This window comes from Pinus tabuliformis, chromosome J (assembly GCF_031772625.1).
Source record: "Pinus tabuliformis cultivar Carrire ecotype Pingquan chromosome J, CPIR1, whole genome shotgun sequence".
Classification (NCBI taxonomy): domain Eukaryota; kingdom Viridiplantae; phylum Streptophyta; class Pinopsida; order Pinales; family Pinaceae; genus Pinus; species Pinus tabuliformis.
The window spans coordinates 913,053,046-913,067,295 of NC_142295.1; the positions used below are offsets into that span (position 1 = coordinate 913,053,046).

The 14,250-nt window shown below is 41.3% G+C and overlaps 1 long non-coding RNA gene across 4 annotated transcripts in view; it reads right to left on the minus strand.

Annotated features, from left to right (window-relative positions):
- Positions 1-14,250, minus strand: part of LOC149229707 (uncharacterized) — a 58,620-nt gene that overhangs the window by 12,920 nt on the left and 31,450 nt on the right. The gene's annotated exons all lie outside the window — the stretch shown is intronic.

Genomic DNA, 14,250 nt, shown 5'->3' on the forward strand with positions numbered 1-14,250 from the left:
CACTCCTGAACAGAATGGTGTGGCGGAAAGGAAGAACCATACGATTGTGGAAGCTATTCGTGCTATGCTTCATGATCAAAGACTTCCGAAGTTTCTATGGGCCGAAGTAGCAAACACCGTCGTATATGTACAAAACCGATGCCCCCATCAAGCATTGGGTTCCAAAACTCCTGAAGAAATGTTCACCAGTAAGAAACCTGATGTATCTCATTTTAGAATTTTTGGAAGCCCTGTATATTTTCATGTGCCAAAAGAGAAAAGGAATAAATTGGGTGCATCTGGAAAGGAAGGAATCTTTGTGGGCTATAGTGAAAATACTAAAGGCTATAGAATCTATGTAGCCGGTCAAAGGGAAGTCGTGATTAGTCGTGATGTCACCTTTGACGAAGATATGGCTCTCAGCAAAGTGAACAATCTTCCTACAGTGAGGAGCTCTCAAGAAGCTCACACCAGGGAACCGAAAGAAAAAGATGATGAAACAATGCCCGATGCGGAAGAACCCATGGATCTTATTGATCCTCCTCCACCTGAGCCTTCCTCTTCTAGGAAGAGGCCTTCATGGCTTAAGGGAACACTTGATAATGTTGAAGGACACGCTGCACCCCAAGGAACCTTCCGTGAAAGTAAGAAACCAAACAAGTATCAGGGATACCTGACCATCATGAGCACAATCATTCAAAATGAGCCTTCATCATTCTCAGATGCCGTCAAGCATCAAGTATGGAAGGATGCTATGACCAAAGAATATGAGTCTATTATGAAGAATGATGTCTGGGAAGTGGTTCCTAGACCTCTGGACAAGACAATTGTCACCTCTAAATGGCTTTACAAGATAAAGCATGCAGCTGATGGAAGTACGAAAAAATATAAAGCTCATTTTGTCGCTCATAGCTTCTCCCAGAAGGAAGGTATAGACTATGACGAGATATTTGCACCTGTTGCCAGATATACCACCATCCGCTCGATCATAGCCCTTGCGGCTTCACAAGGATGGAAACTACATCAGATGGATGTTAAGACCGCGTTCTTGCATGGTTCAATCAAAGAAGAGGTCTACATGGAGCAACCCGAAGGATTTGAGATTTATGATCGAAAATCTCATGTGTGCAGGTTGAAGAAGGCCCTCTATGGGCTGAAGCAAGCACCCCGAGCATGGTATGAGAGGATCGATAGCTACTTGATGAAGCTGGGATTCACTAGGAGTGAAGCCGATCCCAACCTTTACTTTAAGGTTGAAGATGACAAACCTCTCATACTGGTGTTGTATGTTGACGACCTCTTTTTGACAGGTGCAGACCCTCTCATTCACAAATGTAAGAGGGAGTTGGCTTCTGAATTTGAAATGAAGGACCTAGGACTGATGCACTATTTCCTAGGACTTGAAGTTTGGCAGAAGCCAGGGGAAATTCTCCTATCTCAAGGAAAATATGTGGTGAAGATATTGGAAAGATTCAGTATGGTGGACTGCAAGCCTGTAACTACCCCAGTGGACTGCAAGCCTGTAACTACCTCGATGGAGCTTGACTTCACAAAGTTAAGCGGTAGTGCTACTGGACCTGTCTTACGAAATGCCACCGAGTATCGTCAACTCGTCAGAGCATTGATGTTCTTAGTGAACTCCCATCCAAATATATGCTTTGCAGTCAACATATGGTTGAACCTCACCACATACATTGGATTGGTGCCAAGAATCTGTTGAGATATCTTCGTGGCACAATTACTTATGGGTTAAGATACACTACCGGAGATGTGAGACTACTTGGATATACTGATGTTGATTGGGCAGGCAGTGTGGTGGACCATAAGAGCACTTCCGGGTGTTGTTTCTCCTTGGGATCTGCTTTGATATCCTGGATGAGCAGGAAGCAGAAGTCGGTGGCTTTGAGCACCACCAAGGCAGAATATATTGCTGCTAGCATGGCCTCCTGTGAGGCAGTCTGGTTGCGAAAGCTCTTCAGTGAGCTATTTGGATTTACATTAGATACCATTGTGATTCTATGTGACAACTAGAGCGGGATCCATTTATCAGAAAATCCTGTATTTCATGATCGCTCCAAGCATATTGATATCAGGTACCACTATATTCGAGATATGGTGCAGCGAGGAGCAATAAGGCTCCAACATATCGGTATAGATGAACAGGTCGTCGACATTCTGACAAAGCCCCTAGGAAAGGTCAAATTCCTGACTTTCCGAGAACGACTTGGTGTCGTTCAGAGACCCTCTGATGAGGGTCAAGTATGATGTACTGAGCTCTGGGAGCTCCAGGGGGGCGTGGGGTACTTCTTGGAGCGACATATGACCACAGGGTGACTCATCATCCCCTGTCGGTGCACTTTGTACAAGATCAAAGGTTCAACCTTCCCTTGTGACACCCCATGGCGACTATGGAACAGGATGATTAGTTCTCCTGTGGGCCAGGATGATTCGTTCTTCGTGGCGACTATGGAACAAGATGATTAGTTCTCCTGTGGGCCTGGATGATGTGTTCTCCATGGTGATTGTGGAATAGGATGATTCGTTCTCCTATAGGCCAGGATGATTAGTTCTCTGTGGCATCCACTGGACAGGATGATTCGCTCTCCTGTGGACAGGATGATTCGCTCTCCTGTGGACAGGATGATTCGCTTTCTTGTGGATAGGATGACTCACTTTCCTATGGGACAGGATGGTTCACTCTCCTGTGGACAGCATGATTAGTTCTCATGTCGAGGCATCCTAACCATGCAGTTTGGGACTCATGGGAAGTACCTCTCATCTGATCAATGAGCAGGGAAATGAGGATAGGGACCATAGTAGTACCGATGGACGCATCGTTGTATCTACCGTACTCCCTATGCTAGGATGACCTTCATTGATCTGGGATCAATGATACTGGTCTAGGACCAGTGAGAGTGGTACCCACTATGACACTGACTTCGGGTCAGTAGAGGACTGGTCTGGGACCAGTGGTACACACTCTGAGACTGACTTCGGGTCAGTGGAGGATGGTATGATACATCCTCGATCACTTCTTCTTCTTCTTCTTCATAGTTCGAGCAGAGCAAAACAGAGCAGAGCAGAGCATAGCACAGCAAGGCAAAGCAGACAAAACCGAGCAGAGCAGAGCAAAGCAGGGGTCAAGCTATTTAGGGCAGTGCATTTGATGGATGAATAGTAGCAACGGTCAGACGAATTGCAGATGGAGTTCTCCCTAGTTGAGAGGGAGTGTTAAAATTGGCAACTAGGGCCAAACTCCATGAGGATCACCTTATTCATGGCTGATAATATTTTATCTAGATTCCTCTCGTCGAGAGGTGTAGGATTGATCTAAAGATCATCCGATTTCGATAAGTATTTATGGAGATATGAATTTATTTTGATTATGGACAAATTGTCAAAGTTGGCCAGCAACTTATGTAGGCTCAAAAGCCCAACAGACACATCTATTCATCATCAACATTTGCATATAAATACAGGATGTCTCCTCCTCATTTGGACACACACTTCTCATCCATCTCTCTCTCTCTTCTACGCAAAAAAGAGTCTCTCTCTCTCTCTCTCCTGCGCAGATAGGTCTCTCTCTCACATGTGGGAAGGAAGGACGCAGTTTTCTAAGGGTTTACAAACTACAGATTGGAACTTTGACCAACGTTGACCAGCATTCTCTCTCTCTTGACTGCGCAGTAGGTGAAGCTGACTCTCCTTGGAAATCCGCAATTTTTGGCACAGGAATCGAGGTGATCTGACCTCCGATTTGGAAGATATTGACTACCCTAGTTTAGGGTTGATGCCGCTGATGTCGATGATGCTAATGCTGATGATACTGATGTCGCTGATGCCGATGACGCTGATGTCAATGACGCTGATGCCGATGATGCTGATGCTGCTGATCTAGGGTTTGCTGTTGCTGATATAAATCAGATTTTTGTACTATTTCTCTCTGCTGAATTATTGAAGATAAAAGAAGATTTGATCAAAGGGTTTCCCCATATTGGGGTTTTTCCCTGGCTAGCCGCCACATCTTGTGTCTCCTGTCTTGGCTTGTTTTCCGTTGATCGTTTAATGTTCTATCTGCACTTTACTTATGTACATGTGATTGCTAATCTGTGGATAATAATAAGAAAGATAAGTAAACTGCTCTAAGCATAGAACATACCATAATTTAACAGTAAGTTTACTCTTCGGATGAATCCCTTCGAGTATGTTTAATGAACCTTGAGAAGGAGTGGTTCGGCCTCATCATGTCCGACGATTCTATCGTTGTTTGATGTTTTTACAAGTCCAACAAAGGTCTAACTCGACATCTTTTTGATGTTTAGAGAGTTTGAAAAAGAGGCAAAAAAGAAAACTCCAAAGGTTCCTTTTCATAGATAGTCTCTTGAGTCCAAAACGGTAGAAAACAATACTCAGGAGTACCTCTTAGCAATGTTCGACTAAGGTATTCATTTTTCGTAAATAGTTTAGCTCAGTCTAGAAAAGGCTTAAACTTGTACTAAGTAGACGTCTTTTCATTTACTTTAACGAATTCGGAAAGACAAGTGCTCAACAATCTTGTCATGTTTAGGGAGTCTAAAAAGAGCTAAAAGAGGACTCCAGGGATTTCCTTTTTCGTAGGTTTACAGAGCCTAAAAAAGCGATAAAAGTATGCTCCTTGGTCAAAATGACCTATTTCAATTCAGACATCGTCAAATTATTAAAACAACTATCATCCTGCTCAAAACACCACCGAAATATTAAAAATACATTTTTTATGATAAAATTGTGTCATATTTAGGTCAAAACACTAATACATTAATAAATTAATGATGAAAATGACCATAGAATAGGCAAAAGGTAACTCATTTTTACCATTTCACATTTACCTCTTGGAGAGTGAGTTTTGAGAGTTTTTCCCAATCTTCTGCAGTTGATTGTGACCAATCTAGTGGATATTTCAAGCGTTGTCACTTTCAAGTAGGAGCTAGAACCTTTCTGTTTTTTTTATGGTTCCATTTTGTGATTTCATGCACATTTTTCAAGGCTTTGAGGGCCATAGGGCTCTAATTCCTTTCCCTAGGTCCAACGCACCCCTAGGGGCAGTGTTGCAATGCATTGTCTGCCCTTAGGAGGTTGTGTTGGGTGCAATCCCCAACTTTGTTTTGCTTCTTTGCCTCAAAAATTTTCTGGTATTTTGCATGAAATTCATCCTAATGATCCTCTTTGTGATGTTGCAGGTGTTTATTGGAACAAAATGGCCTTGATATGGAGGGAAAGAGAACATGAAGAAAAAGATTTAACTGCAGCTAATGATCCTACCACAATCCAGGCTTTAAGAGATTGTGGACTCTTAAAATTCTTCTAGCTTCCTGGTATGAGGCAACAAATAGAATTATTGAGGTATCTTGTTCGTGCATGGGATGTTCAAGCGCAAGCATTCAGACTTGGTGCACATACACTGGAAATACAAGTAGAGGATATATATTTCTTGATTAGTCTATCAAGGTGAGGTGCCCCCATCTCTTTGTCTAGTTCAAGGAGTGGTGGAGAAACAATCAAAGATTATGTCAGTGCACATTATCGATCAAGATCCCAACCAAGGATGTAAAATCGACATCAAGGATGTAGTCCTTTTGCCTTTAAGAACGATCCTATTCATTATTTTCAAATTGGTCGGCAATGCATCTCTTCATGTGGTGAATAAGTCACATATGCAGTATGCTTTAGAATGTCAAAGCCAACAGTATTCAATTGGAGTGAAGGGGTACTAGTAAACATGAAAGAGTAGTTGACTAAATCAAAAGATGGACAGTGAAACAATTTTGGCTATGGTTCGATTCTGATTTCTTTTGCTTTAGAACATAATCCATTGCTTAGACCACAACATATCACACTCAAGCCCACAAATCCGAGAGTTCCACAAATGAGGAGACGAGTGGATCTCATGACTAGACATGCAGGTCCATCGTCGATGAGCTTCACACTTGTCTTCTTCAATTAGCTACACGTGAACTGATTATGATAGAAGACTATCCATACGCAGGGATATATTTCCATAGAGACCTGGATCTCGTGTTACCTGATGGCGAGCGATGGGGTGCCATAAGTAAAACATTTTGACCATTTTTTGTATTTTTAAGTTTTACAATTTTTTGTGATTTTTTATGTATCTGAGACTAAACTACTAGTTTGTACACATGCAAATATTGGACCCATTCGACTAGTGGGCTCTTCTTATCTTCATCGTACAAGAGACCCACAACAAGCACCATCAATAGTACAGGATGTTGCAGTAGGATGAGAGGTACTATAGGATCTCAATGTGGCCAAGACCCTAGTAGAGTTTGAGCGTCATATGGAGGGGGTTGACCCATGGCATAGTTGAGACTAGGGTCGACGAACTCCCCATGAGACTGCAGCGACATACTATTAGCATACCTAGCCATATCAGTTGGCTACTGTGCAAGATGGCTCGCGCGGTGGCATGCTATTATGAGCACTATCATTAGTCTACTAGGAGGCTTATAGCCATACTTTGACTGCATGTATGTTTTACGCTGTGTGACCACATGTGTCTTGGGCACAAATTTTGTAAAACCAAAACTTTGATATATATATAACTATCTTTAGTGTTTCTTATGGTTCTATTATCTCTTTCAATGTGATTTGATGTGTATTGAATTAATTTACATGTGGCGCAAATGTCTATCTAAAACATGATTAGCCAATGCATCTGTCAATGTATTTAGATTTCTAGAAATATGTTGATATTGGATGAAACCAAAATATCTTTTTCTAGAAGGCGAACCCTCATGAACATGTGAAACATAGTTGGACTTCTAACCAAATAGACATTAGTTAATTGTAGTACTACAAGGTGTGAGTCGAATTTGATAACTATACGGAAGATACCATGGGATTAGCATCAAACAACAGTTCGATCACTGCGCTATACTTGACAATGTTATTTGTAGAGTGAACAAAACAAATGCCTTGTAAACTCACTAATTCGCCATTTGGATCATATATAGCACAAGTTGAGGAAGAGAGGTTCTAAGTACTATGACTAGCATCATCATCATAACCAACATATGGTTCGAGGGATGTTGATATTTGCAAACCAAATGTAAGCAGGATTAATAGAAACCTAGGAAACTCTGAAGGGAGCACACTACAAACACACTCAATCACACCTATCTATAATATGTACATAGTGCACTACGCAAAAAATCAAGCATAATATTTCTTAAGGTACAACCCATTCCTAGGTTGCACCAAGGGAACTCCATCAAAATCAACTAGCTCATAGGCCCCTTTAGCAAGAACATGTTTGACAATATATGGACCCAGCCACATTGGCTCGAACTTCCTCAATCCTAATTTATCATACTCTTGATCGTATAACAAAACAAGGTCTCCTTCCGAGAAGACACAAGGCTTGACACTCTTGTCATATTGCGCCTTGATACGTTTCTTATGGGATTTATTAGCCATTGCGGCATCACGCCAAGTTTCATCTAAGCGTGTCATATGTAAGAGACATTCCTCTTCCGCGGAAGTGGTAGGGAGGAGTTCAACAAGAAGTTTGAGGGATGGAATTTCACATTCAATCAGAAGGATTGCTTCTAGAACATAAACCAATTGGAATGGTGTGAACCCGGTAGCAATCATAATAGAAGTTTGGTACGCCCACAAGGCTGCATAAAGAATAAGATTCCAGTTCAATTTATGGACCCCTATCATACGTTGAAGCATCATTTTGAGAAATTTATTAATCACCTCAACTTGCCCATTTGCCTGAGGGTAGTAGGGAGTGGAACTTTCATGGGAAATTCCCAGCTTGGAAGTCAGTTCGGACATCATGTGATTGTGAAAATATTTTCCATGGTCCATGACTACATCCTATGGAACACCAAACTGTGCAATGACATGGTTGAAGAAAAATAGAGCAGTTGTTCGTCGGTATTGTTATATGTAGGCATCGCCTCGACCCACTTGGTAAAATAATCAACCGCTACAATGATATAGCCATGCCCCCTAGCCGAGTGAGGGTTACATGTCATGAAATCAATGCCCCATTTCACAAAAGGACCAACAACAATAACATGATGCAAAGGAGTAGACAGAGCATGGATCTTATGATCATAAATATGGCATGCATGACACTTTTGGACAGTGAGAATACAATCGCGAATTATGGTGGGCCAAAAGTAACCAGAACGTAGGATCTTCTATGCGGTGGCATATCTAGACAAATGATCACCACATGCCCTCGAATGGCATTCATTTAAGACTTTCTCAACCTCCTCATGGGTGAGGGACCTTCGAAAAACTGTATCGATACCGCGGCAATAAAGAGTGTCATCAATTATAATATAATGTTTGGCTTCATATCAAATACATTCTTGGTCAGAGCGAGAGGTATCGAACCGGAAAGTCTGGGTCTGGAGATATATGATAATGTCACCATACCACAAATCAGATGACGAGATCATAAACAATGACTCATCTGGAATAGAATCATTAGATGGCGTTTTAGTTTCAAAATTGGGAAGGTCGCAAATTAGCTCAGCAAAACCTAGGGATTTCTTCAACTTGGATTTGATGAATTTCAAATAGAATTCTTGTAGAATGACAATACACTTATTTCCCCCCCAGTAACTGTCGTGATAAGATGTACATCATGGGGTTGCAATCCGAAACAACCATAGTTTTGCGGAGCAGGATGTAATGGTGAAATCTCTAGACAACTTGGATAGCTGCCAAAGCTAACTTCTCGACATGGGTGTACTTGACTTTGGTATCATTGAGATTTCGACTCAAGTAATAAATAGGATGTTCAGTTCCTACATCATCCTCCTGAACCAATACCATAGCAATGGTAGTAACTGTAGCGGCGAGGTACAGGAAATAATCGTGTCGATAATTAGGGGGCTATAACAACGATTCCCAAATCATTACATATTTTAAGGCATCGAACGCTTTTTGAGTAGTGTCATCCCAATGGAAGGGAACCCCTTTCTTTAGGAAACGAGTAAATCCTTTGGTTAGTTCAACGTTATTGGGAACGAACCTCCGAACAAAGTTAGCCTTCCATTGGAGTCATTGAAGCTGAAGGAGGGAAGAAGGAGCAAGCAGATCAATGATAATCTAAACTTTCAAAGGATCAATACGAATTCCTTGTTTTGATACAACAAATACGAGAAGACGATCAGAGCTTACACAAAACACACATTTGTGTGGATTGAGTCAAATGTTATAATGTCTACATCGTAAAAACATGGCCCTAAGATGCATCGGGTGATTAAATCAATGTCGTGAATGACCAAGAAAATCGTCCAAATAAGGTTGCATAATATGTTTGATGTTGTGGAAGGCATAATTCATTTCCCTCTGAAACATAGCCCCAACATTCTTTAATCCGAAAGGGAGTTTTCTATATGCAAATGTGCCCCAGGGACAAATGAATGCAGTTTTATGTTGGTCCGCCAGGAGAATGTTGATTTGATTATAGCCAAAGAAATCGTCCATAAATGAAAATATCTCACAGTCAACACAATCATCAACAATCTGGTCGATGAACGGGGTGGGATAGTTGTCCTTTGGACAAGCACGATTGATGTCCCGATAATCGACACACACACGAATTGTTCCATGTTTTTTCATGACAGGAACAATATTAGACACCCAGTTAGTTAAAGGTACGGGATAGATGAAACCAGCTCGTAGAATTTTTTCAACTTCAACTTTAATAGCAGTAGCCTTCTTGGGATGAGCAGGGCAAAGGCATTGCCGAACTGTTTTAGCATCAGGATACGTTTTAATTTTGTACAAAACCATGTTCGGATCGATACCAAGCTTTTCTTCGTAAGACCAAGAAAAAACATCTTTGAATTCCTGGAATAGGGCTTTATAAGTCTTGACCTCATCAAGAGAGCAAGACACACCGATATGTAGATTTTCAACAATGTCGGGTTTAATTGAAATGTCGAGAGGGATAGTCTCTTCAATTTTTGACAAGTTCTTCTTAGAAATGACATCGTAGATGGATGTGGAATTTGTAGATAGCTCAATGATATTGGGTCAATAAATTTCATTAAGATTGTCCTCAAAGGAATATGGCAAGGAGGAACGATGATGATGATCGTCCCATGGTGCATCATCCAGCATCATGATCTCCATGATGCTCTCATTGGTAGAAAACATACGAGAGAAAGGATTAGACAATGTACCATAATTTAAAGAATGATCAACCCAATTAATCGAAGAGGAAGGATCAGAATAAGTCATGCAAGCTGAATAGATGGCTTCATAATCTAGCTCAATCGGGCTGAGCGGTATACAGTCACCAAAACTGTCAATATTAGATTGATCTGGTACTACCCATGGATCAACTAGAGTAGTACAAGAAGATATCATATTAATATAGGCAATCGAAGTATATTTGTCGGGCAGTGAGGGAGGAGGAAGCGAAAAGGTTCCCATGAGAGAGGAATCCTTAAGTAATCCAACTCCAACATGTTGATATGGGTGAGGGTTTCCCCCACGAGAGGGACACTTCCAGTAACTGAAGAATCAGTGGCAAAGAAAGTGAGTTGATCGATGGCTACAATACCGCCTTTATGAGGAAAAGCGATCATTCTAAAATATGTGGAAACACTGCAGCCATGGCATAGACCCACATACGACCCAGTAGAATATTATAATCTAGAGGTCCGTCGATAACTTCGACTTCTACTGATACAGTATTTCCACCTAATTCTACCTGTAGAGAATTCAAAATCCCACACGGTTTATAAGTTCTTCCATCAAAAGATTTTAAAGTGGTTGGTGACTAGCTTAATTGGGGAGAACCAATAGCCTTCCAGCAAGACATGGACATAATACAGGTTGAGGCACCTTCGTCCACAATGGAACGATGAATATTCTTACCACGAACAACAACCTGGATCATGAAGGCTAATTGAGCCAAAAGTCGAGGTGTATGGTTCTCATGGTTAAAAACTACTAGGTTGGAATCCGAAGGATCAATACATCCAATTGCCGAGAGAAAAGCCTTATTTTGGGTGGGGAAATTTTGCAACACCTCAAGAGTTGACATAGTTGAAGGAGCCTAAGCCGGATACTCAACTATGCTAAGTAACTTGACACGGGGATTCGAGATTCATAGGATACGGGGATTTGAGTGTCGGATTCGGACACGTTGACTCCCCGAAACACAACACGTAGGATTCGTTATATATTATTTTATTACAATATATATATATATTAAAAATTAGATATTTCTTACACAAATTCTCGTTAATTATACAAATTCATTGATTTCAAACATAGATCCTCATCTAAATGTTAGTTTTACTGTTTACAAGTAAGTTAGTAACATTATAGCATGCATAGTACATACAAAATTCAAATACATGTCACTGTCACATAAATCATAAATGATAAATCAATGAATCATAAATTCTAAATTCATAAATGATAAATCATAATACATATTCAATTCACTAATGATCCAATAGGAGAAAGACAAGATAGTAAGATAAAGTGTTAAAATTGACAACTAGGGCCAAACTCCATGTGGGTCATCTTATTAATGGAAGCTAATATTTTTCTTGGATCCCTCTCATCGAGAGGTGTAGGATTGATCTACAGATCATCCAATTCCGATAAGTATTCATAGAGATATGAATTTATTTGTGTTATGGGACAATTCGTCAAGGTCGGCTAGCAACCAAATAAACCCCACTTGTGCTCAACGTTTTAGTATAAATAGAGGTGGCCTTCAAGTCATTTCAACACACTTAGGATCTCTTCCTCTCTACTTTTCTTTGGGTTTTAGTAGGAGGAGAGATCCTAAGGGATAATGTTGCCCTAATCTAAAAGGCAGAAGCCGGAACTGCTGGAACTGCTGGAAATAGTCGAAACTGCCGGGAACTGCCGGAACAGTCAGGAAAGCTAACACAGAGGGCAGAAACCAAAACAGCCGGAACTACCGAAACAGCCGGGAAAGCTGATGCAGAGGGCAAAAACTGGAACTGTCGGGAACTGCCAGAACTGCCAGGAAAAGCCGGAACTGCTAGAACTGCCGGGAATAGCCGGAATAGTCGGAATCGCCGGAACAACCGGGAACTACCGGAACTGCCGAGAACTGCCGAAACTGCCGGGACCTACCAAGAACTGCCGAAACTGGGGGAACTGCAGGAACTGTCGGAACAGCCGGGAACTGTCAGGAACTGCCGGGAACAACAGGAATTGCCGAGAACAGTTGGAACTGCCGGAATTGTCGGAACAGCTGGAGCATGTCTCCAAAGGACAACTAGCATGCAAGGGACAGCTAGCATGCAACAACAAGCATGCTAAGGACAACAAGCATGCTAGGGAGAACAAGCAAGCAAGGTGCAGCCAGAGCATAGGTCAGTACGGCAACATGGTGTAGCAATGGCACATAATGCAGTACAATGATAGGTACAGTCATGATTAATGAAGTGTGATGAGATGCAGCATAGTGATGATGGGTGTAGCATGGTGCAGCGCGGTGAGCCTTGAGGTGCAGCATGATGACGAAATGCAACACAACGATAGGTGAAGGAGTCACTGTTATGCTCTTAACCTGCAAAGTAATACCCAAACATAGAATATGCGAAGAAAAGATACCCAGAACACAGAATATGCGAAGAAAATATACCCAAAACACAGAATAGCAATGATTTTATTATTCAGAGAGAAATGTTCACAGGCCTCTTCGAGGGGGCAACCTCCAATAGAGCAGAGCTCGATTACAAAACAAGACACGATACTCCTCGCAGGGAGTCTCTATCCTTTATATATGACTCATACATGCAATACCACGGGCCAATACCGTGGGTTTTATTAATACCATCTATCTAATACTACCGCCCATTTACCATCTATCTAATACTACCGCCCATTTGCAACTAACTGTGGTCCCGTCATTAATTGCGGGTTAACCACTTACAAATATTAATATGGGCTTTATTGACTCTTGACTATGACATGATCCCATGACATAAATAAGGGGGTTAGGGTGGGACCCTAACAGTCACCTTGGAGAATCAGTTGAAGCAGCATGTCTTCAACTGATCTCATGTATCATCTTCTTAGAGATGATCTATGCTCTTATCTAGATAAGTCAAAGTGTTGACTTCCGTTGTAAATGTACTATCTCTCTCTCTCTCTGCTGAACTATTGAAGAACATAAAAGAAGAATTGATCAAAGGTTTCCCCACATTGGGGTTTGTCCCTGGCTAGCGCCACATCTTGTGTCCTCTTGTCTTGTCTTGTCTTCTGCAATTTATGTTTATGTTCTATCTGCAATTTACTTTAATGCTGATGTGATTGCTAATCTGGAAAAGATATTGAGTTAACTATGAAAATTGAAATAAATTGTCCTAAGCATAGAACATATCTAAAATTAACATGGTATCGGAGCTAAGGTGAAGACAATGCCCAAGCAAGAGTGAAAGAGCAATCACCGAAGATAGTTGTGAAAGGAAAAAAGGATCAGTGGATTCCTCATCCCTCTTCAAATCCACCAAGGGTGAAGTCGAAGCAAAAAATATTATCAGAATGGCGCAGCAGAAGTTTCTGATGGCCTACCTAAAGATCACTTCAATGGGAAATCTGGATCTAAGGGTGGAAGGAAAGGCAAATGCTTTGGTTGCAATAAGTTTGGCCATTATGCGAAGGAGTGTCCGAATGGCAGAGACACATCTCTTGATGAAGATAACAATCATTCTAGGGACATCTTCAATGATCATAGGAACGACAGGTAATGCAGGTCATCAAGGAAACAGCCGACTCTTCGGAGAAAGCAAGGAACCCCAGGTATGAAGAATCAAATGTTGTTTCTGATAAGATAAAAAAGCGTTATCTTGTATTGGCCCTCTCCTTCAGATTCTTTGGGAATCTGACTTATTGATCGTAGTGATTCAAGGCACCTCATCAGATAGAAGGGTGCTCTCTCAAATTTGGTAGAGACGGAAACAACCGTGGGATTATACTTGGAGTCGATGCCACCTATCCCGGAAAGGGTGTAGGGAATGTTACCCCTCAATTGAAAGAGGGTAACTCTATTCATTTACAAGAATATCTTTTATGTACCTAATTGCAAGAAGAACCTAATGTCCATCTCGGAAATGGAAGTCAAAGGTTACGAGGTGGCACTCATCGATGGAAATATACGTGTTTGAAAATAGAATTTTCAAAGATGTTTTTGAGTTCAGGGTTGTATCAAGTTGCAATAAGTCCACTGGGGACCATGTCCATTGA